At 41.3% G+C, this 26,090-nt stretch overlaps 1 protein-coding gene across 1 annotated transcript in view; it reads right to left on the bottom strand.

Moving 5' to 3' along the window:
- The window catches only part of tmtc1 (transmembrane O-mannosyltransferase targeting cadherins 1), a 172,616-nt gene that overhangs the window by 87,261 nt on the left and 59,265 nt on the right, over nt 1-26,090 (bottom strand). The gene's annotated exons all lie outside the window — the stretch shown is intronic.

Here is a 26,090-nt window from a genome sequence, read left to right as displayed (position 1 = left end):
CACTAGTTGACATAGTACTATAGTACCATGACTATAGTCATAGTACTTTTCGGAAATCATATGATATTGGTCAGGTGTACGTGATGCAACGCTGTCAGAGCTGACAGACAGACAGACTCGAGTGTGTCATTTCAGTGCAAAATAATTAGGTTTAAAAACGATTTAATATACTGCAAATAGCCTACTAATTTTTTATGTTTATTTATGATTCATTTAGGCGGACAAGGCTACCAAGTACTGCGCAGCTAATTCATTTTTAATATAATTTTTTTTGTTTCGCAATTCGATTTTTAGTCGCAATGTCAGGACTTCAGTCGACTAAGATTTTCTTTGGTTGATTACAGCCCTAATGTTGTGCTGTTGCTATGGCTTGAAATTCTTTTATAAAACTTCCTCGACCCCCCCAGTTAACCATATTTTGTGCCATGATCAGGGTTGTGCATTAGAGCGTACACACACCATCCAAAGAAATCACACTCATCCGTCTGCCAGATTAGGTGCAATCTGCATTGCATAAAACCCAGGAGAGGATTACTCTCAGGCATCGTTACAGGGTCACAACCTCAGAGCTTTCCCAGAGAAAAGGCTCCAACACTGCTCATAATTTTCCCAGGGAGAGCTTTGACCTCTCCATGTGTGTGTGCGTGTGTGTGTGTGTGTGTGTGTGTGTGTGATCCTCACTGTAAGATACAGCCTGAAGTGCCCAAAGAACCTGTTCATTAATCAAAGAGACACAGCAGAGATTTTCTCTCACACAAAACACACACACTCTCTCACCCTCTCTCTCCTGTGAGATCTCAGGAGCCGTTCCTCAGAGTTAGAAAGAGCACTGTCTTCATATTGAAGCCATCCATCTTCACTATAACCTCTGATTTTATTGCGCGTCTTTATGGAGAAACATGTTTCTTTTCTGTTTGCAATCTCCTCAATCCAGAACAGGAGAGGCAGTCCAGCGGCAGGGAGTGTTTTGTACCGACAGGGAGACTCATGGACATCACACATGCTCATACAAATACTCACAGAAAGTGTGTAAAAATATCATCTATATTCAAAACTGTGCAACAGCTGATTGAGTTAAATTAACTCTAAAATGCTAAAAGACCATAAAAACAAATGACCACGGAGAAGGTAGATGTTGAATTTCAAAAGCCTCCATGAGATAGGGATAATGCTGCTGGGCCAGTAAGAAGCTATTTCTCTTCCTAAGGACAGGGACACACTGGCCACGAAGCGCCACGAACCGCCACGAAGCGCCACAAAGCACTGGGAAGCGTAGATTTGGGCCGGATCGGGCGTTTGGCTGAAGAGCATTTCTCTGTGCCGGTCACAAAGCGATCCTGCTCCTCTCCACTCTACAGAACTGATTTCATACAGAAGAGAAACATATGAGTACCAAATCTGTTATTACAGGTGGAGTCAAAGAATGCCACAATGCAAAGTGGAGCCATCGTACATGACTTTCCTAAAATGGGACACCTCATTGTGCATTACTGCTAATGTTGCTGATATAGTGATTTGTACAGTCCCATTGCCCACTGCCCTGACTTTCTAGGGACACAAGCAGCCCAACATATCTCATTTTGTAAGATCTCTGACTTAAAAATGTTTCTGTTACATGTTTCTGCTATGAGATAATGCTACTGCAGATCACTCAAGATACATGGTGTACTAAAAAGTTATCGCTGAGCATGGAAGTATATTTACAAAGGAAACTAAGTGTTTTTCAGTGTCATCACTTAATGAGTAATGTGAACAATTTGCCAAAACTTGGCGCGCTCCTTTCAGATGAATAGTTTCTTTGATAGAGAGTGGGAGTGGGTGAGAGGAGTATTATAACTTTAGTGGAGCTTCCACACTGCACACTTTTGAGTGAGTGGGCTGCTTTGAGGTTTTTCTGAGCACCAGCCAAATATGGTTCGGTGTGTGTCTGCACTCAGAAACACAGAAGCAGACTGAAGAAGACACTTACAGCACGAGGACCAAGTGTCAAGTAATTTGATTTTTAACATTGCTTTGAAGTGTGGACAGCTTGGCCTGGCTACCCTCCTTTACATCCTAGTAACTACAATCATGTATACTTTACTGTCAACCAGTTTCCAACACATACCATACGTTTTTGGATTGATTTCCAACTTACCAGATGGCAAGATAGTTTCAGTTTTGGTTTACTATGAGGATCAACAAGCGAAGACTGGAACTTGCTAAAGCTGATCCAAAGATCAACAATAAGGCAAGGTAAGCTTAAATGTCTGTGTGAAGCACCTCTTCTAAAGCAACTGTCACAAGTCAATACAAGTTTTCGCTAAAATGAAGCAATGACATTAACTCTCTCTTTCTCTTGGCAAAGAGTAGCACTGGAGAAAACACTAGCGGCAGGTCATATCAGCTGTTTCTAATGAGCATGATTTCTGTGAGTGACTTAATGGCAGGCCAAAGTTACACTTGTCTGTCTGATTCAAATGCTCTCTGCAGGCTGCGTCCTGTATTCAGCTAAATATCCCTTGTGAGGGAAGAACCTCTATTGTTTCTTTTGTTCCAACAACTCCAACAGAGTGAGATGGCTTTGATCGCCTGCTAAAAAAATCAACACTGCTTTTCCGATTGTTTGTGATCTCCCTCAGAGCAGACTCTTTTCTGTCAAATTTAAAAATGTAACCATTTGCTATAAACAGAAACGTTCTTGATATATCTCTGTCTGAGTATATATGCTAGACCAAAGTCCCTGGACATCCACTCAGGTGTTTTCAGTTATTCTAGCTGATTAGACCTCTGCCCAGGTTGAAGCTGGGCCGGAGCTTAGATGGGAATTCATTACGTCACAAATTTCATCTACCAATAAGAATGATAAAGGTGTCATGTGTTCTGCCCTAACAGGTGCAACAGAGCTCACTGGAGGCTCAGGATTTATGTCAATCAATCAGTCTAAACACACCCACAGAGTCCTGGGAAGAGGTCTAATCAGCCAGAATAACTGAAAACACCTGTGTTGGTGTCCAAGGCCTTTAAACCAGGAAGTGGGTCTGTAAACTGTAACGGATGTTTACAGCGAACAGTTTGGGTAATCATTTTATTAACTGCCTTCATTTTTAAGTTTATTTGCAACCTGTCTGATCCTCTGACTGGCAGTGTTTCTTCACTTCATTGAGCGATGTTGTGTTCCCTGATCTCAACACATACTGTACGTTGGTGATTACATGTTATTAGTACTGATAGGAGTGCTTTCCTCAACAAAGCTTGTCCTAAGTATAGGAATTTGTGTGAGTATTCTCGCATTGCCAGACCTATCTCCACTGCACTGTGGAGTAAGGTCTGGCAGATGCATTCTGGGATAGGAGAAAAAAACACTCTGGGTTGTTTGCATTTCTTTAAACCAATCACATTCATCTCGGGAGGTGCTAAGAAGGAACTTGGTGCAACATGTGCACCCCGCAAAAGAAAACACCACATACTGTTCACACAATACAGGAATGTGAGCTATTTAAATTAGCTGATACATGGTTACACCTCACACCATCATTACCTCATTACCAGTATATCTCCGTGTGTACTTCGTCCACAGCAATCCCACCAATCAGTCCCAAAACCTCCCAGTTAGAGAGGAGATGATCTAAACATATTCTTTGTAAATCTTTACAATCATTCCCTGAAAGAACCAAGCAGGCCTGCCTTGTGGCACCATCCACATTTTCTTTAAAACTTGACATTTTCGGCGTGTAGCTTACTAGCTTGAAGGTTGCTGTTGTTTGGAGGGGTTTTGAGAACAGCAACACACAGAGAGAGAGGAAGGTGAGGGACATCCAGCGCATGACAGGCAATTATCCTGGAAATGTAGTTCCGTTGATCCAGACTAGTGTGAGAGGGACAGACTTAATGAGAGACTGAAAAGAAAAACTCTAAAAAGAGTGTTTTGGGTAGCAATAGGCTGAGTAATGCATAGCCATTACAGCACAGAAAATGTATGAGAAGAGAATAAAGACATTACTTAGGGAATGCTGGGAAAAGATCAAGAGATGGATGAGGTCGGAGAAGCATTCTAATGAGCGTCAAAGCGGAGACAGAGAGAGGAGAAGGAGGTGGAGGAGCTCTCTAAGTCTCTGTTCTCTTCAGAATCAGCTTTACGGTCGTAGTTATTATAGTAGGTGTTCACATACAAGCACTTTGCCTCGGTGTTTTGCTGCATAACAAATATATAGGATAGAAAACTTGAAAAAATACTATAGGAAATATATAAAATCTGTTTTAAAATGAAAGAGCTGTAAAGTTTTGTGCAGGAATGTGCAAAATATTGACCAGAGAATGTGCAAAGGTTTACAGTAGAGTATAGAGACATTACAGAGATAACCATCCAAAAGATGTGCGCAAGTGTGACACATAGACAGATGTGAGGATGTTAATGTAACGTGTAGCTTCTCTTTACGCCTTTAAAAGAAAAACACCTCTAACATCTCCCTGATGTCCTCATTATTGCCCGTCTGCTCCAGAGCCAGCAGGAAATCTCCTCACATTTCAGGGACACATAAAGTTAGGTGTCAAGCATGTCAGAGGGGTGAAGAGGGAAGGAAAGGAATGAGGTAAATAAAGTGGAAGGAATGCAGGGGGGAAAGACTGCTGCATTTTGCATGTTGGAGAGAGAAAACAAGGCAGAGAGACAGAAAGAAAGATGGGAATTTAAGCAAAAAAACCTACAAAGTTGAGAGACTTTTATAGGTCAAAAATGCCTTTGTTCCTGCTGTTCCTTCCTCCTCCAGAATCAAGTTTCATTGTTTTCACCTGTTCTTGTCTTCCAGTCTGGAAAATCCCTGCTGTCATCTAAAGTGTTATTCAATAACTCTGAAAAGTCAAGTGCACTGAAAAGCTCAGGTCAACTTTCAGAGATCGACCTTTCGAGAGTGTTAGTCAATGCAGACTTGAGGGCTGCAACAATTACAGATTTTGTTGGTACGATTACAGTCTGAAAAATAAATCACGGTTTCACAATTATCCCAATTATTATGCAATAATTAATTCCACTGCTAATGTATGAAATTACATGAACACTCTAGATTTTAATGTGTTATGTATTGCTGCCTTTTGAAACAGAAATAACAGTAACAGTGTTGAACCTTTGAAAACTTTTTATTTAAATTCATCTGAAAAGATTAGAGACTAGGGGCCCTATCTCGCACCCGGCGCAGCGCAAAGCCCGACGCAAGTGTCTTTGCTAGTTTAAGACCGACCCAGTTTTCAATTTCCCGTCCAGCACCCACGTCGTTTAAATAGCAAATGCACCTGCGCCCATCTGTGGCCCATGGGTGGTCTTACAGGGAGGTGTGTTCAGGTGCATTCTGGGCGTGCTGGTCTTACAGGGAGGTGTGTTCAGGTGCATTCTGGGCGTGCTGGTCTTACAGGGAGGTGTGTTCAGGTGCATTCTGGATGTATTGTTATCTTGAGGCAGCGGGAAGTGATCCCACCATTGACCAACAAAAACCTGGTCTACAGTCAATAACGCAGCATTTCATTGTTATTTTAACAGTGCATTAGTAAAATGTGCCTAGGCTCGTGCACAGCGTGCACACACTATGCTTGTTACACACACAGCAGCACACAAACATGCAGAAGATTAAAAATACAAATATAACGGTGCAAATCATCCATGATAATAGCAATGCTCCAAGGTCCAAACGCGCCTGGCTTTTAAAGGGAATGGGAGATGATCTCTGATTGGTTGATTGCATGTTACGCCCAAAACACACCTCTGATTAATGAAGACACTAAGTACAACCCTTTAGAACCATGCGCCCGGCACACGGACCCTTTTTTCTGCCGTTAAACTAGCAAAAGTGGATTTGGACACGCCCTAAACGCACCTGCACCAGGCGCTTCAGGCCGTGCGCTTAGATCGTTAAAATAGGGCCCTACAGGTGAATCAGTCACACCACAAACAAAAGCCACGTTCTTCTTCCCTTCCCTTCTTAAGAAGAAGTTGGCCTTTCTGGGCCCTGCTAGCTGGTGTTTCTAAAAGTTGGAGGAGCTGCTAGACAAGAGGTACCGGTCACAGGGATATGCACAGCATGTTGCCAAGGAATAAATGCAATGGATAGATCTCTTTGCAGCCTAATGTCCCACAGGGGATGAAGAGGAGTTAGTCAATAACGTTAAAAGTCAGTGACATGTTTGAGCTGTTGCGGACTTTTGACTCGTACGAACGTAACGCTATTGTCTGCTCGCTCACTGTAAATGCAAACGTCGGCTTCTGACTTGTTAGCTTTTAACTGTAACGGTACCATTAACATTAAACAGGCTAACGTTAGCTAACTGGTAATGTTAACAAGCTAACAAACACTTAACAACAACGTTAACAAACAAAGTCGCTAGCAAGCTTACCTACTTGGGTTGAATTCCCCATTGCAGCTGCAGCTGTCCTGAGGTCAGGGACTGGTCTGCTCTGTGTTTTCCTGCTGTTTGCTAACTTTATGTAACGTTAAAAAATTGCAGCAGTAAGTTATCCCACCACGGAGAGCCACTGTGACTCTGACAGTCAATACTCACGGTGACCGGTGACCGGTCTGATGTCTGAAGTGTGGGGTAGTTCAATATCACCGAACAGGTAGCAGGAAAGTGTTTGTTTACCATCTGCCTAATCATAAACCATTGAGCCCCGTCTGACTGCTGCCTTTCCACCACGATAGCCTTCCTGCCAAGGGTATGATTAAGATGGTGCTGTACGGTACTGTAAAAATGACATCAGTGAAACAGCAAAGATTCTGGACAGGAAACTTGGGCATCTGTCACCCTAGTTTTCACATTGTGTCACCACTCTGCTTTTTCTTAGGTGATTCAACACCGACACATCCGTGAGAGGAATCCTTCTGACTGGCCATTTGGCTTCAGTGAATTAGTGCACGAGAAGTGAGGAAAGCAAGCAAACAACTGAAGTTAAAATCAGTTAGAATTGGCTGATTTTCACGTGCACATGCAGGGTTTTTGCTGTATGCATGTACAGCAAAGCGGCGCACTGCCGCTCAATCAGCCGTACCACACTCACGCGGGTCCCGTGAAATATGACCGCTACAGTTTATCGGAAAATAGCGTTGGGCACACTGACTTTGATGAATTTACTGTTTATCAGACAAGAAGCTAACGTTAGTGAACGCTGTGGTCCCTCTGCCTGTGACGCCCCGCTGGTCGCTGTAGGAGATGCTGTATTAAAAATAAAAAATAAATAGAGACGCTGTATTCCTCTGACACGCTGTACTAACGTTACTGTTTAAAACGCAAAGTAGGAAAATAAACTTAAATCAAATAATTACACATACCAACAACTTTAACAATGCTTCCTTTTCAAATCACATCAATATCCAAGTCTTTGATAATGTTTAAAAGTAGTTGTGTTTCTCCTTCTTATCGGGTCTGCAGCGTTGCAAACTGTTGGTTGGTTGGTTTGTTTACAGCAGCCAAAGCAACACAAAGCCCAGACTGAGACGCATATTCTGAATGCACTGTATACATGTCCAAAAAATGCCTCTAAAACCTGAATAATACCGGTATATCCCACGTCTTAATCGGAAAATGCTATATTCAGAAAAAGGCCTTATTCTGAATATCCAACCGGAATATGCTGTTTACATGACCTGTATCAAATTTGGAATAACAAACATACTCATTGATGAACTGACAAGGGGACAAAGAAAGTGGACTAGTATCTGTGGAGAATGGCTGACGAGGGAATGAGATGCAGGTGAGGAGGTGGGCGGGGAAGGCCAGGTAGTGAAGTGGGAACAGGTGTGTGAATGGGTGTGGCAGTCAGGTGATGTGGGAAGTAAGGAAAGTCTGAGGGCATCTGGTGGATGGAAGGAGAATGTCACTGATGTGGTTTGGGGAATAAGTCATGTGGCTGGAGATGAGGGACAGAGAGACAGACTGTGACAACATTAGAGTAAGTAAGCAAGTAGTAAGTAAAGTTTATTTATATAGCATGTATTACAGACAGAGAGACAACAAGCGCTACACCAACGCTTTGGCTACACTGCACGCTTAACATATGCAAACAGTTCCCCGAGCGTATGTGCCGCAGAATGTATGATTTAACCGGCTACACCTGCTGTGCATACACGGCGTAGGATTGTGTGAGTCACAGGTGACACAGTGAGCTTTTGATTCAGGATTGTTGTTGTTTCTTCTGTTTTTGAAGCCAGCACAACGCTGTGAAAACGTCAATCTACTGTCAACTGTTATCAGAGGACGCATGTGAGGGAAACTCAAAACGAAACTGCCGATATGCTCATTGACTGTCATTGAGTCTTTTACTGTATATCGGAAGATAATTTAAAAGAAATATAGACACTTTATGATCAATTTCTGTGTAAAAGGGCTGCACACACCTCACATAAAATAGAAGACTATTTTTCTGCTTGTAGAGTGGATCTTCGCTCCACTTACGTGCTGCTCTCACACTCGCCCGGTGTCGCAGTTTCATTGATTATAGTGGAAGGGTAGTGTTGGTGCATCCGCTTCGCATCAGTTACGCGTGCAATGTAGCAGGCCTGAAATTTATACTTGTGCGTTGGTGTGAGCGTCAATCTCAGCAGGGCGTGTGTGTGGGGAGTGTGTGGTAGAGTGAGTGAGAGAGTGATGGTGATTATCTTCAGAGTGAGTAGCGACTCTAGAGTCATAGTGAGAGAAACAAAGTGTCTCCCCTGTTCTTTCTGACCACGATGGGAAATCTGGAGCAGGAAAAGTTAACCCTCTCCTTGAGTTGATGTTTGATGTATGATGTTTATGGAGAAGGAGAACCAGGAAATGAGTCAGGGGATATGCAACGCTTCCAAGCCACAGCCGAGCGACAACACACAGAATGTATCCCAGAATGTATGTGTAGTGTAGCCAGACCTTACTCCACAGCACTATAGGGTTGACCGAATAGCAACACAGATTTCGGTGCCTCATTATCGTGCTTCTTAAATGACTACAATGCTCTCTGGTGCTCTGAAACGGGCGACAGAAGCATTACTGCATGTGATACTAGTTAACACTACACTTGGCTAGTAGCTGGATAAAACACGGTTAAAATGCTGACAGATAAACTATATAATGTGTGGCTGTGTTTTACTGGAGAAAAAAATTCCAACGCCGGTTAGTACAACAGTCTGCAGCTAAAGACACAGAGTAGCCTAGCTGCACTTTGAGACACCATGGACACTGTCGCAGTTAGAGAAACACCACTGAATGAAGCGTTCAATTACAACTCGTAAACTCATGATGCATTCTAAGTTATTGTAAAATACCCTTCTGCCAGCTAGTGTTCCTTCTTTTTGTCGTTTAACAGCAATTGGCTGGTGAAATACTTAAAGTAATTATTACTAGGGCTGTCAAATGATTAATTTTTTTAATCGCGACCCCAAATTTCTATAGTTAATCACGATTAATCGCATGTTTTATCACATGAATAAAATTCAATTATTTTGCATTTCAGAACTGTTTTGGTACATATTAACATTAACAATGGAAAGCCATTTTACCAGTGGATCTCAATTGGGAATCAAATTAATGCAAAGAAATTGACTTTATGAACTTGACTTTAAGATTTGTAATTGTTTATTATTTATTTACTGTAAACAAAAGAAAAATGTGTGAATCTGTCATTATTGCACAAAAGTACCTAACCTAACTGAGATGTAACACTAACGCTTAGCTTATACAGTACAAAAAAAAGGGGGTGGACAATGTCCCAAATGACAAAAACAGTCAAAAAAACGATACTAACAACACAGTCCTAAAACCATATGCTGATATATGTAGTCAGTCTAGTTTAGTAACTCCTAAATAATGATTACTCACTGAATCCAGGGATCACCGGTTAATGAGACAGCGTTTGCAGCAGTTCCAGTGTGGCTGCTTTCTCCGTGGAGTACAGGCTGTGTATGCGTGAAACTACTGTCCCCCTCGACAACTTTTTAAAAGTAAACTTTCCATTCAGAATCTTCTTGGCATCCAGTTCGGCGTCTCACGCTCGCCATCCACTCAAAACGTCACGTTAGCCTACTACTCTTTGGCCGGCTCCAAGCCCAAACAAGTGTGTGTGTGTGCAGTGTGTCTGTTTTGTTTCCGGTCTAGCTAGATCCGGTGTGGTATTGTAGTTTTTCTAACGTTACTAGTTGTTGCAACAGCATGTGAAAAAAACTACAAAGTTTGCTAGGCCAAAAAGAACGTTAATCTCGCGATAAAAAAATTGACGCCGTTAAAATGGGTTTGTGTTAACGCCGTTAATAACGCGTTTAACTGACAGCACTAGTTATTACATTTTCTTAGCAATAACCAAGCCGTTTAATGTCACACCTGTCGTTTTGTCCTCTTTTTTTGTTTTAAGTATTGGTTTAGGCACCAGCATCGTTTTAAAAGTAGAATTTTAGCAATGGTACTGGAAAATCCAAATGATACCCAACCCTACAGCACTGTAGATTGGTCTGGCACTGCGAGACTAGTAACTCAATAACCCTGAGAGGACTCCACCATTCATATTGTAAATGGACTGCATTTATATAGCGCTTTTCTAGTCTTAGTGACTACTCAAAAGCGCTACACTACTGCCCAGGGACCATTGACACACTGGTGGAACAGCCATCGGGAGCAATTTGGGGTTCAGTATCTTCAACTTTGACATGTAGAATGCAGATCAAACCATCAACCTTCCAATCGGTAAATGACCCCTATACCCCCTGAGCCACAGCTGCCCACAGTGTGTTTACTGGCATCCTATTTTAACATGGTTACACTGTGGCCTGTTTGTGATATGCTGTGGACAGTTTTGGTAAGTTAGCTGGTGAGATTGTTGCTTTGCCTTTTGACTGCAGGGCATTCAGTGTTAACATTCTTCATGTTACATGTTGATGGACAAGTGAGGCTGCAGTATGCACACTAGTATGATGTCTGAGCAAAGCAATCCAAGGTAACTGGATTTGGATTTAACCATGCAAGCATTTAAATCCAACTGGGAAATGTGATTTTTGTGTATTTGCAGCCGGAGGAGACATTTTATGTTTGTTCTTTGTTTCACACAGCATTGGTAGTAATTTATCCGTTTCTGCCTGCACAATATAGGCTGAGGCTTTTAGTGTTGCCATGGTTTTTTATTCTCACGGCACTTAATCCTTAATCAGCTTGTGAATGAGTCAAATATGTGCCTGTGTCCAGTGCCATGTCTATGTCTTTGCAGCAGCTGACCTCAATTTTAGTGAAACTCTCAGAGGATCAATGCACACAAGCGGCATCATAATCACCATAACAACAATCACACATCAAACAGTCCTTTATTTATAGAGAAAAAGTACCATTCACATCAACATGTCTTTTATATGTCAGAAGTAGGGTTGGGTACCAAAACCTGGTGCCAATATAGCACCCTATGGTTCCTATAAGATCTACCGGTTTGAAAAGTAACGCAGATCTCTGTGCCTCATTTCGGTGGCACTGAAATGCCTACGTTGCCCTGTGGTGCTCTGATTGGATGTTACAGGCAACAGAAGGATCCCTCCATGTGACACTAGTTAACATTACACTTGGCAGCAGGTAACGTTAGCCTACAGCTAATAGCTAGCTTAAAAACGGTTAAAATGCCTAAAGCTAAACGGTCTTAAGCTAAAAGTGTGGCTGTGTTTCACACGAAAGAATTCCAACACCAACACAGTCTTCAGCTGCTCTTGTCAAGACACCATGGTCACTGCCAGAGTCGACAGACAGGACTTGATGTTGCATTCATGCGCACCTCGTAAACTCGTGGTGCTTTCAGGTGCACCTCAAGAAACTCAAGCTGTTGTTGTAGTTATCATTGTCATTTAACAACAATTGACTGGCGAAATGTGTTATTGTTATAACATTTTAACGTTCATATTTGCAACCAGATATAAGTGATATCTGTTTGCATTTAATTTTAGACTTTTAACTTTCATATTTAAGACTTGTTTTGTGTATGGTGAGTGCTCTTTGGTGCATTATGTGTTTGCTGTATTACAGCAGATGCTTGGACAAACTCAGAAAATATGTTGAATCTTATTGTATCGGTACATTTGATCGGTAATTAGAGCCATATTATTTTCCTTTTTTTTTTTTTACAAAGTTGTGCTGATACAGACACCAGCTTAAAGAGGGACTGTTCAGCCAGCTAGCGATTCATGACCTGCTTTGATCTGCTTTTTAACTTCATTTGTTCACTCCATACTTCTTCTTTCCATACTACATGCTTCTTCATACTATTTCTGAATTGCAGTTTATTTATTGACTGTAGCAATGTTAAAACCGTACGCTCCCATGGAATCCCAATCCCAATGCAGCTTCACACTGTTGGATTTGCAGAGGTTTCTGTCTGAACAAACACGACTCTTCAAAGTATTTTGATCTCACAGAGCTTACAGACCTCTGAAGACATTTCTGCAACATTCACTCACACACACACACACACACACACACACACACACTTCAGAGGCTGTCTTTGATGCATTTTGCCTTGTTGTCACTTTCTGTCATCTTCATCACTATTATAATCACATTTTTCCTCAGCAGTTTCCCCCATTGAGAGAAAACAAAAACACTGTAACCCTTCTACCAGGCTTTACAGAGATCATAACATCACACAATAGGAGGTGTGTGTGTGTGTGTGTGTGTGTGTGTGTGTGTGTGTGTTTCACTGACAATTAGGGCTGATTTTAGTGGAGCAAGCCGTGCAGGGTAGACAGCACAGCTTGTTACAGCGTCGAGCACAACTCCCCTGGGCATCTTTGGTCCAACTTTAAAGAAATGAAGTACTGGTAAGTGAATACAAACCAGCAGTCAATCTATAGTTTACACTCAGTTCTGTTTGGGCTGACATTATTGGGGTCTCAGACATCTGACTTAACTGATTAAAGTTTTTGTGGCAGGCAATTTCAAACGTTTGAAAGGTAGTGTATTTGTCTGCGTGGATTTAAAAGTTCATTTAAGACAACTTCTGTGTCCTCTCCTAACTGTGAATAATAGGCAAGACGCTGAGGTATATGTGGTATGGATTGTGGATTTCCTTGGATTGTGGTGGCACCTGGATTGTGGTTACAGCTGCTGCCATAGTCCTGCTCGACACCCTACACTGCTACTACTATTATTATTCATAGTAGGGCTGCACAATTAATCAAATTTTAATCACGATCATGATTTTGGCTTCCCACGATCAAATTCACGTGATCGAGCGATATTTAAAATGCTTCATTCAGTTCATAGAACGCTCTGTATCAAAGTTTTTTTTCTCTCTGATCACGTGCCTCCATGAGCCAATCAGAGTTGTTCCCTGCAACGCGCAGCTTAGTTTAGATGTAGACAGTCACAGAGGACAGAGGTTTACCAGTTTACCAGTAAACGCAACATTTAGTCCCGTCTGTGTTGTTTTTCAGACAACAGCAGTGACCATAGTGCTAGTTTGAGTCTGTTAGCTCATAGCTTTAGCGGCAGACTGTTGTACGTCCCGCTGTTGGAATCCTCTACAGTGAAATACAGTCACACTACACTGTTTAGCTGTCAGCATTTTAGCCGTGTTTAATCCAGTTACTACTGTAGCTAACGGTAGGCTAACGTTAGCTGCTGTGTAACGTGTTATTAGTGTTTACTAGCTAACGGTAGGCTAACGTTAGCTGCTGTGTAACGTGTTATTAGTGTTTACTAGCTAACGGTAGGCTAACGTTAGCTGCTGTGTAACGTGTTATTAGTGTTTACTAGCGTGACAAGCAGCGATGTTTCTGTTGCCTCTAACGTCTGTTTTGGAGCATCAGAGCGTAACGCAGACATTTAAGTGGCACCGTATTCCGCGTTGCTATTTCATCCGGTAGATACCGGGCACCTATTGGCACCAGATTTTAACATGCCGCTGTTAACGTGAACAGAAAATTGCGTTGCCTGTATCTTTTCACAGCAAACGCGCATGTTTGGAAAGCGGTCACACAACAGCTGAAATGGCTCCTTCATAGTATCCTTCAACAAAGGAGGAATGTAGCACAATATGGGTGTTAAAGTAGTTATAATTAGCCTATGTGACAGTAAAATTAGTTTTGGTTAAAATCAACAAATAATCGTGATAATTAATCGTGATCAATATATTGATCAAAAATAATCGTGATTATCATTTTGGCCATAATCGTGCAGCCCTAAGTCATAGTTTTAATATTTTTACAGTTACTATAATTTGTATTCCATTATACCCTATAATTTTCATCTCTCTCTCTCTCTCTCTCTCTCTCTCTCTCTCTCTCTCTCTCCCCCCCCCCTACCGGTCGAGGCAGATGGCCACCCACCAAGTCAGCTTCTGTCTGGGGTTTCTGCCTGTTAAAAGGAAGTTTTTTCCTCTGTGCTGTTGCCCCAAATGCTGGCTCTTGTGGTAATTGTGGGGTCTCTGTAATTATAAAGTGTGATCAACACCTACTCTATCTGTAAGTGTTCTGAGGTAACTTCTGTTGATTCAACACTACAAATAAAGTTGAATTGAATTGAAAACAACAGGAAACTTCAGAGTAAATAAGATTGGAGTTGGTCTTTGTATTTGCTCATTTAAAGGTTATAAATAAATCTGTCTGCTGCAATGCTTTTTACCCTCTGAAGTTTGTATTTATAGATTTTATAACCAAACTAAGTTGAACTGAAAATGGGGGGCTCAATAGTGGCCCACACTTTATGCCCTGGGCTCAGCTAGTTGGTTAATCAGACCAGAGTCAATTGATGGCATGATAAAGGGAGTGTACATGTACATGAAGCTTTGTCATCCATGAGGAACTCAGAGTAGAGCCGCTGCTCCTTTGCGTGGAAAGGAGCCAGCTAGGGTGGTTTGGGTCACTAGTAAGGATGGCCCCTGGGTGCCTCCCTACCGAAGTGTTCCAGGCACGTCCAGCTGGGAGAAGGCCTCTGGGAAGAACCAGGACTAGGTGGAGAGATTATATCTCCACCTTGGCCTGGGAACGCCTCGGGATCCCCCATTCAGAGCTAAAGTGGCTTGGGAAAGGGACGTTTTGGGTCCCCTGCTGGAGCTGCTGCCCCCGCGACCCAACCCCGGATAAGCGGATGAAGATGGATGGATGGACATGTAATACAGCAAACAGTTAATTTAGTGTTAAGTTACTCTTTTACCATCCTGCACATGCACATTGGGCTTATATATCATGAGTATAGAATTCTCACCAAAATCGACTCCCTCTTCCCAGGAAGAAATACCAGCAAGAAACTGGTCCTTCTGTTCATGAACTGAAGACACTTATATCAACTGAAACCAGGATACATTCTCCAAACCTTAAAGCTACCGCTCAGCTGGTGTAGTTTAAAACTAAAGTTTGACTTTGTAACACTGATATTCCTTACGGTTCAGCTGTATGGATTTTTTTTTATATGTATGAATGCAAGAAGTGCAAAATCTGTAAACATAACTACATACATGGAACAAACAATATGAATCCCTTTGTTATATGTGACATACTGAGGGAAGAAGCCTGTACAAAAGACATATTTGACGGACCACTACTATTTCTAAGCCATCCGTAAACACACCACACGCAATGAGGAAACAGCAATATATGGACCGTGCTAAACCAAAGCAAACAGAGGAAGACGAGGTCAAAGCCCAGGCTCATACAGCCCTGCCGATGGGTAGATTCCCCCTGATCACTGAGGAAAAGTAAACACCACTTTAGGGCCTGAAAGCGGCCAATATCAAAGCCATCAAGAAGCCTTTCCAGGGATTCCAGTACAGGGTTGAAAGCAGATTTTACACAGAACATGGACAAAATCAGGATTTTTCACTCAGAATGTTGTTCCTGCAGGCTCTTAAACGTTGTTTACAGACAGATAACTGCTGCAATGTTAGTCTTTACTTAACAGTCCCAGCCCGTTTCTCTCATCTTTCTTTTTGACTCTTTTTTTCACTTCCAGAGCTCTTTATCTCTGAGATATCTAAACTCTCTTCCTGACTATCAACCAGTTAGCCTTTTTAGAGGATCTACTGGCAGCTGCAAAGGTTTAATTAAGGCTTAAATTAAATCAGCAGCACTTTAATCTCCGCTGGATTCCAAACAGGGAGCTAGGGACTGGGAAGGCTGTCTGTGACGCTGGCAACATCCCATAATGCCTCGTTGTAGCAAATCCCAAAACAGCACTGAGACAGCATAAGACCGTATTACTAACCTCCCTTACACTGGCAAATTCAACTTTGCTCTCATTCTTAAACTCATTTACATTGTATTTGTTCTGGTAGAATGCCAAAACATGTTTGTCTGTCTTGAAGCAGGTTTTCGGGCCACTGATTTAATTCCGGTTATGAACTGGAATTCCACCATCGTATCCTCTCTCAGTCAAAGAGCTGCAGGAAGACGGGGAAGACATTCACTCCTCCCCAAGGGCGTAATTTTGTTGTTTGAAATGTTCAGCGTCAAACACCAGTCCCTCCAGAAAAACGTGATTATGTGATCTCATAATTCAATGCTTAATCAGCCAAAGTCTGCATATTTATGCCCCCCGCATTTTTTCAAATACCCCGCTTTTGCCGCATAAATATGCGGGGCTTGCATGATTTCATAATCCCCGCATTTTCGTTGCAAAAAAGTCACATATATCTTAAAATGTTGGGTTTACTTCACACAAGAGCAGCCATTTTCCCCTGTTGCCATGGGAACATTATGAAGCGACGTAATTACGCGATGTGAACATCATGGAAAAGCTGCAAACCCCACGATGAAGCCACGATGACACCACAGACCACATTATTTTTATTAACGCGTTATTTTGACAGCCCTAGTAAAAACCAACTGTACCAAAACACGGAAGTTGACTCCAACTATCTCGGGAGGTCCCGGGACATGTATGCCCAAATAGGCTGTTTCACTTTCATTTTAAGAGCCATAGCAAAACAACATGCTCTACATATCTCAACAAGTTCAGTTGAATAACATAAATCATTCACTTTGCACCACATTTGTAATGTATCAAATCTGTTCTTCCAGTATTAGTAAATTCCATACTATTCAGTAAAAAAATATTGCAACATTGTGGGTCGATCAAATACTGTATGTATTTTTTTGACTTTACTTCACGGGTCCTGAAAGCAACTCATCTGATTGGTCAAAAACTTTCAAAAGCATCATGGGAAAGCTAAAACTGCTTTAGCATCACAGCTAATGACAATATTTTATATTCATCATTATGATAAGATTTTTTTTGGGGGGGGTTAAACTGGCCAGTTTTGATTACAACCAAAACAAAACAACAAAACAAGCAATTTAAGGACGTCACCTTGGGAGGTTGGCTGCATTACAAGAGTCTGTAATTAGACACCTGCCAATGAGTTAGTTTGTGGGGTCAAGAGGTTAATCTGGCTGTAATCAAAGTATTGCATGTAAGCTCACTAACAGATTTTTAGTCTTTTAACTTTAAAAAATTTGTCATAAGCATTTTCTTCACTCTTTTTTGACATTTCAAAAATCTTTCCAGTGATAGCTGTGATTCCTTTTGATGTCCATTAAAGTTAAATGTCAATAAATCTATTAATTCCTTCCATTAACCGTTAGATCTTGCCTCATTATCAGCAAATTTAGCCTTTTCTTCAGTATGAGAAGTAATCCATGATTATTGTCTGCCCAGCGCAAACAGGAACTGCTAGAAGCTAATAAAGCAAGTTGCAGATTTGTCAAAATGTACACGAATATAGGGACTATGTATGTGACGCCAGTGTAATCATTTATTAGTCTTCCTCCAATGAAGGAGTGAGAGCCGCCAACAAACAGCTGCTCCACAGGCAGCCGGCACAGCAGAGAGAGACAGCGAGGGGGACAGCGTGTAGAGCCCGCGTATTTTCACATCTCACTCTGTAAATTAAGGATTTATTTGGACCAAACCAGAGTTGGTGATTGGAACAGTGGAAAGACGGATTTGGACAGACTTGAATTCAAAACGATTGTATTTTGCTGTTTAGGTGTAAGAATACTTCCTTTCTTGACATTTTGTTAGTTTATTTTGTTTGTTTATTAGATTAAAAATGCTAAGAGAGCTTGTGTAACGTAGCCCACTCGCACACAATGCATCCTGGTACATGTAGGTACAGCCGGAAAAAGGCTCCGCAGGCAGGAGAAATCAGCTTTCTCGGTCAATGTAGCACAAACTAGGGAATTTATTTCCTTTAATTGACCATATATAACATCAACACTGATTGGAAATCCACAGCAAAGGTGGCAAATCCCCCCTTTAAAGTTCTGAGTGTCTGAATTTTGGCTACACAATTTATTTCAAGATTTATTAAAGGAGCTGAGGTTAAACTTCCAAAATTCTAAAAGAAAAATGCCATATGCAGGTTTTATAGCACTTACTAGACTATAACGTTAGTTGTCCCTTCGCCGCGGCCCTGTTCTCTGACTACGGTCTGTGTGTGTGGAGTGCAGACATCAACGTTCAGAATGCAGTCCATCTTTGAAAATCCAAAGCTTGTCTCTAAATGAATTGTGCTTGAAACTGCATGGCATTTTCTCTGGTTTCCCAAGTAATCGGCATGTGAATGGAGATGCAAATATGGGTTTGTGCTGTTCCTGTGGAATGTAACCTGCTGTGACTGAGTAATGTGAAAAGTTTTATGTTTGATCTAATCTAATATCTAATATCTTAAGAAGCACATATTATTTGGCAGTGGACACGTTGGAAAGTGGCAATTATAAAGTTTCTGTCAATATTTTGCCATGCCAACTCGTGAAGCTATTAATCTAAATACATGACATACTTATTTTAATCCCAGAGGGTTAACACTGCCAAAATGATCGAGAAATTAAAAAGCCAAGGGTCGAATAGAAAATTTGAGCTGTCTTGTGGACAGTTTTAAACACATTTCTCTGTAATTCATCCTGACATATTTGGCATAATTGCAATATTTTGGACCTTCGCTAAATGTTTAATTGTCCTCAGTTCTGCGGCTCTGAGCAGAGGTTGGCTGCATTACAAGAGTCTGTAATTAGGAAACTGCCAACAAGTGAGTGTGTGAGGTTAAAGAGGTTAATCTGGCTGTAATCAAATTATTATGTTGCACGTAAACAGATATAAAGACCGAGAGAATAGCCTCTGGCAGGGTTACCCATAATCCACTGTGGCGCAGTGGTGCATAAAGAAAGACAACAGGTTCATCAGGGACCCAAACCACCCCAGCCACAAACTGTCCCACAAACCACAAACCGGTCCCACACCACCAGGCTCAGGGACGGCTTCAACCCACAGGCCATAAGACTGCTCAAGCTCATTACTGTGTCACTTTCTTCACACCACACTGGTACACTTTACCTTTATACTACTTTTATTTAATGGTACTACCCAGGGTGTGATTTGTGAAAAAAAAAAAAGCAGGGGCGGAGGGGGGGTGGATATAGTGCCAGTTGGCCAGCCATGCCAAAACACGTATTTATTAACTTCAATATCCAATGAAAAATAATCTCAAAATGAAACAGCACCACGTAACACCAACCTAAAACACAGCGCTTTCAAGCCTGGGAGCAGAGTTCACTTCGCAGCAAAAACAAAATATTTTCATCCAGGAAACGCTCATTCATTCCTCGGGAGTGTTTTAATCCAAACCACCATCTTTTTCCTAAACTTAACGAGTCATTTTTGTGCCTAAACTTAACTGTCATCTCCACATGATGCTCACTTCTTCTGTCTAAACTCCACTACCACGGCCCCTGAAAGCACCGTCATCTGGCGGTGCCTGTAGCCGGCTCACAGTCACCTGTTGGCAGCTAAACAACAGCGCTGGTAGCCGGTGTGCCAGTTTAGCTGGTGATCATGTTAACTGGTAATATTTGCATAAAATCAGTGAATATTCAACAAGGCCCTGCCTACTTTTTAAGAGCGTTCTGCTCTGCCTCCGCCCCTCCAGTGCCAGAGGTTCACATTTTCACAAAGTGTTTGCAAGTGAGACAAAATAATGGATATCGCTGAAAACATCACCAGTTTATGTGTAATACATGTCCGTTTAAGCATTATCCACACAAATACGACACATACTGTATGAACGGAAAAAAATAAAACGAAACAACGCACTAGAGATCTAGCTGGGATTCGAACCTTGGATGTTATGGACAAAAAAAGTTAACAGACTAGCTTCTGTATCATCTATACCACTACACTACACACTGCTGAAATGATTTAGTGATTTCTATCTATATATAGGACTTTTAGTCTAAGTTAACACAGGTTAACATATGAGAGAAATATACGCCCATGTTAACTGGTGAAATCACAATTTAACATGGGCAAAAGCCTCGAAACAGTAAAGTAGGTTCATCTTTGCCTCATATGTACAACAAACTGGCATGACCCCATTTAACACTTTATTCTGTTTTGGGGGTAAAAATGAAACACATCAGTCATGCGCAAACGTGATCATTTATCATTGTTGTTGTGGGCCATCTCATACGAAGAATGTGTAGGCCTATCTCAGCACAGTCTCTTTCAACCTGTGCCACAAGTCAACTGATTATAGTTGTGTTTAATTTCATTAGACCCATATTAGAGTATGTCTGTGTCGACCCAGAATCGTGATTTTTGTCTCATGGTAGCCTATACTAGTGACACTAGTGTGTCATTATTATGACCATATGGCCTTTGAATGTTTTGCAGCAAGGTGCTGATCCTTATTTTCTCTCGGGCGACTTAGTGTTATCTTAGTCTCTGTTAAGTTATCTTAGACTGGTTAGTGTTATCTTAGTCTCTGTTAAGTTATCTTAGTCTGGTTAGTGTTATCTTAGTCTCTGTTAAGTTATCTTAGACTGGTTAGTGTTATCTTAGTCTCTGTTAAGTTATCTTAGACTGGTTAGTGTTATCTTAGTCTCTGTTAAGTTATCTTAGTCTGGTTAGTGTTATCTTAGTCTCTGTTAAGTTATGAAGTGAGTTGCAGCAAAAGTCTAGTGATTTGAAGTGAAGAACATATGAAGCTTATTTTCTCAGAGTTTGACTTTTATTTATCCCACACATCATTTGTTGGCCTACTTTGAAAAAAAATGGTCATTATGGTATATAATTACAAAACTTTGATGTACTGAGAGAGTTTGATAACATTCAGGTGTTGCTGTTTCAGATTCCTAATATTTCTCTCATATGTTAACCTGCTAACTTAGACTAAAAGTCCAGTAAGAGTCCTATATATAGATAGAAATCACTAAATCATTTCAGCAGTGTGTAGTGTAGTGGTATAGAGGATACAGAAGCTAGTCTGTTAACTTTTTTTGTCCATGACATCCAAGGTTCGAATCCCAGCTAGATCTCTAGTGCGTTGTTTCGTTTCGTTTTCCGTTCATACAGTATTTGTCGTAACAGTGTGGATAATGCTTAAACGGACATGTATTACACATAAACTGGTGATGTTTTCAGCAATATCCATTATTTTGTCTCACTTGCAAACACTTTGTGAAAATGTGAACCTCTGGCACTGGAGGGGCGGAGGCAGAGCAGAACGCTCTTAAAAAGTAGGCAGGGCCTTCTTGAATATTCACTGATTTTATGCAAATATTACCAGTTAACATGATCACCAGCTAAACTGGCACACCGGCGTGTGAAAACATCGTCTGAGACATTTCCCCAATTTCATGATTCACCATACCTAGAGATTGGCATGGTTTTATTTCAGTTAGCCTAATAGCTGGTTTGATTTGCATTGAGAGATGATTTTATGGAAAGTACCCCATGCCAATCTCTAGGTATGGTGAAGGGGATGTGATGATGGGGGGGCCAAGGGAACTTTATCAGGATGCATAGTATCCTGGATCCATGAAATAACTGGCCTTTCAAAATAAAAGTCTGCCTGCCTCTATGGGAATTTAACATAGGGGTGTACTGACTTATGCCCCCTGTATTTTAAGGAAGAACATTTATTTATTTACGATACATTATTCATTCACAAAGAAAATTAGTGTCCTTAAAGATTGGATTTTTCCTCATTTTTTTAATTAAGGCATTAAGATCAATTTCCTAAAGATGATTTTTTTATTCCTCTTTTTAGTCAACTTTAGCATGGGTGTCCTAATTTGTTCACATGACTGTATATTAGATACATATATTAGATACATTGTGTTCACTTCGGGTCACATTGACCCGTTTTAAATTTTAGTTTTATATCAGAAAATATGGGACGTAGAAATAAGCGCTGAAAATGTGTAGAAGGTTGAAGGGAAGACAACACAAGGGTTAGTGTGTGTGTGTGTGTGTGTGTGTGTGTGTGTGTGTACGTTAATGCATTAACCATTAACCTTTTCTGAGACTCATAAAAGTGCCTTGTAGCATTTAAAGGATGAAAATGTTTTATGTGCCGTCTCAAATGTCTGTCCTGTCTCTAAAAAGATGCTGATGCTTTGAACTCTGTGTGTGTGTGTGTGTGTGTGTGTGTGTGTGTGTGTGTGTGTGTGTTGTCTCTCCAGAAGCAGACCACCTTGCCGCTGAGTGAAACCAGGGTCCAAAGACAATCTGAACGCTACAGTAAAGCCGTTCCCCAGCTGGCTGCGCTTGTAATTTGGGCTGAGGAAAGAACAAAGTCAACACCGTGTGTTTACCAGGCTCTGAGTCGGAGAGAGACACCAAAAGACACCAAAAGATGTGACTCCCTCCACCCTCATGTCGGCAGCCAGCATTATCGCAGAGCAGCAGCCTTCTGCGACTTTTACACCACTACTATTGCTATTACACAGGCTTATGCTGGCTCACACACACACACACACACACACACACACACACACACTTTACACATTACTGTTCAATCAATATTGAGATCAGGATTATTTATCACGATTATTCATTTATTTTAGGGACATCATATTTTTATTACACTTTATCACATTTAAATAAACAGAGATCTGCTTTCGCTTCCATGTTGTGCTACATTCCTGATAATGTTCAAATCTTTGCATCAATATAAGACTGGTCCTTATTCACAGTGTATCTCTTCGAAGGAAAATATAAATATTGCACCAAAACCTTTTACCCAGAATTCAATCAACAGAGCACTGTCACTCACTGCTTGTTTGCGTGTACTTCACTAGAAGCACTATGATGTAGCAGGTTCAACCAATGAAAAACTGTAAACCCTGCAAACTGTACCTCAGCAGTTCACAGCAATTGAAAAATACTACTGCTGGAGCAGGGACTTTTCGGGGACCATGATATATGGCACAGGAACTAAAAATGGAACGAATAATTAAGTTCCTAAAAAGATTCCTGTGTTCCTAGAAAAAAACAGGCTATACCTCCTTAAATACCACATAGTAACAAATGAGTGTGAGAATCCTGTAAATGTCCCCTTCGTTTTAAGTTTCAACATAACATTACCACAAATTAGTAAAGTACATACTGTAACATGTCACTCAAAAAAAGTGCCAGTCAATGAAACAAAAGCGCATGCAGGGAGATGCACACTCATACTCAAACACACACACACACACACACACACACACAGACAAATCCCCAAGCACGCAGTGTTTCAGTGTGTTATCAGCTCGACTAGCCCAGTGGCAGCAGGCTAATTACATTCCAGGCCAGTTTACACAGCAAGGAGGCTTCCTAAACATCTGGACCTGGCTTCGACATGGTCAGACTCACACATAAGGGCATGCACACACACTTACGCAAATGGGGAGAAACACACAAATGCTTTCACACACATACACACACACACACACACACACACACACACGCACACGCACGCACGCACGCAAGCGCACACACACACACACACACACCAGGGCTCAACGCTAACTTTTCAAAGTAGTTGCCGGCTTGGCAACCAGGCATCAGCTTTTGTTTGCCGAAATTACTGTCTATATTTGGAGCAATTAATTTCAAAACTATACCACACATTTTAATAATGAAACACTGAGAGAATGGCTTGCAATGTAATTTCCCATCCCTCTCAAATAGGGGTGCAACGGATCACAATCACAAAACTAACAGTTCGGATCACGGATTTGAGTCACGGATCGGATCAATTTTTAGATCAGCACAAAAGTGGGGGATTTAATAATTCATTATTAAAATGTTATAACAATAACTTTTAACAATAATTACTTCTTTCACCAGTACATTGACAACAACAAAAACAGATGAGAAAAGTGTATTTTACAATTACTTTGAATGCACCACGAGGTTTACCAGTTTACCAGTAAACGCAACATTTTGTCCTGTCTGTTGTTTTTCAGACAACAGCAGTGACCAGTGCTAGTTTGTGTCTTTTAGCTCATAGCTTTAGCGGCAGACCATTCCCACTGTGGGAATCCTCTACAGTGAAACACAGTCACACTACACCATTTTAACCGTGTTTAATCCAGTTACTACAGTAGGTAGGCTAACCTAACTTGCTGCCAAGTGTAACGTGTTATTAGTGTTTACTAGCGTGACATGCTCTCTCTCTCTCTCTCTCTCTCTCTGTCTCTCTCTGTCTGTCTCTCTCTCTCTCTCTCTGTCTCTCTCTCTCTCTCTCTCTCTCTCTCCCCCTCTCCCTCTCTCTGTCTGTCTCTCTCTCTCTCTCTCTCTCTCTCTCTCAAAGCCAGAACACAGCTTTTAGTTTTGGCTGTAAATTGTGACTGTTATACTGGCTTCAAGCCCAAGGATAGTGCCCCCCCTCCCCCGCTTCACTCACACTCACACACACACACACACACACACACACACACACACACACACACACACACAGTGCCATTCCAGCTCCTCACTCCCCACTGCGACTCTGTAGACAGGGGGAAGCTATTTATCAGCCTTACAGCAACATGTGGACACAATGATATGGCTAACACTGAAACATTCGGGATGAATATGGAGAGTTCCATTTGTTTAGACTGTGAAGAGTGCAGCATTAAAGACCCACATTGATGTGTGTTTCACTTATTTACATAGATGTCCATACATCACCGCTGGCCATTTTCCAAAGCCTACCTCTTTTTTGATTGATGAATGTAAGTTTCCTTCCTTGAAGGCAGCAATTGGTTTCTAAAATGTCAGGACTTGGTGAACATCAACTGACAGACTTGAAACTTGCTGCAGATGGATAATCCATCACATTTACTTGACTCTAGGTTTTATCAATTCATTTTTCATTCATGTTAAGACATGCAAAAGCAGAACGGGATAAAACAATTAAGCTACTGAAGCAATTGGCATTTACACTGGCATATAATTGTAATACTCCTCCTGTTTTGACCTGTTGCTGTGTGTGTGTGTGTGTGTGTGTGTGTGTGTGTGTGTGTGTGTGTGTGTGTGTGTGTGTGTGTGTGTGTGATATCAGCCCAGACACAGAGCAGGGGAGAAGCTGCAGCGCAGTGTTAATTTCGTTGACGAAGACTATGACGAAAAATATTCGTCAACGAACCTTTTTCACGGACGAAAACTAAATAAAAACTAAATAAAAAGTCAGATATGATGACGAAGACTGTGACGAAATATAACAGACACTTTAGTCAACAAATAAAAATGAGACGAAAATGTTAGGGAGGGACGAATGGAGAAGAGATCCAATCAGAACCACTCTTTTTTGTGGGACAAGTTGGGAAGAGATCCAATCAGAGTGAATCTTTGAGGGCAGGTTGATTCATGCGAAGCAGCAGAGCCATTTTAAAAAGCCGCGGCACATGCAGGCGCAACAGCTAAACAAACGCAGCAGCAGGTACACAGGAGGACGGGTTTGCAGAACTTTGCACAGTTTTGAGGCGTTTCACAACAGTTAGGTTGTTTACATTATACTTAGTTGTGTTTAGTTGCACAGTCTTAGTTACACAGCTCTGGCTGATTTCAGTTGACTTCGCTCGTTAGCAACACGCTAACGTTTTGCAGTGCACCCGGTCCGAGGGCAATGACACGTCTCATGAACAACAGAAATGTCAGAGCTAGGTCTAGGACGAACCGGTAAATCTGTGTCTGTATTGCATATTCAAACCTTAATACCATTCCATAACAGACTGATGAATACTTCCAATGACCAAAAAATCTGGAGAAACATTTAGTCAACTAAGTCCACTGTAGATTTAGTCGACTAAAATCTGCTAATATTTGGTCTACTAAAACTAGACTAAGACTAAAACTCTTATGATATTTAGTCGACTAAAACT

The sequence above is a fragment of the Sander vitreus genome, chromosome 23 (assembly GCF_031162955.1).
Source record: "Sander vitreus isolate 19-12246 chromosome 23, sanVit1, whole genome shotgun sequence".
Classification (NCBI taxonomy): Eukaryota; Metazoa; Chordata; class Actinopteri; order Perciformes; family Percidae; genus Sander; species Sander vitreus.
Note: the sequence above shows the minus strand (reverse complement) of the source record. Positions and strands in the feature narration are given on the sequence as shown.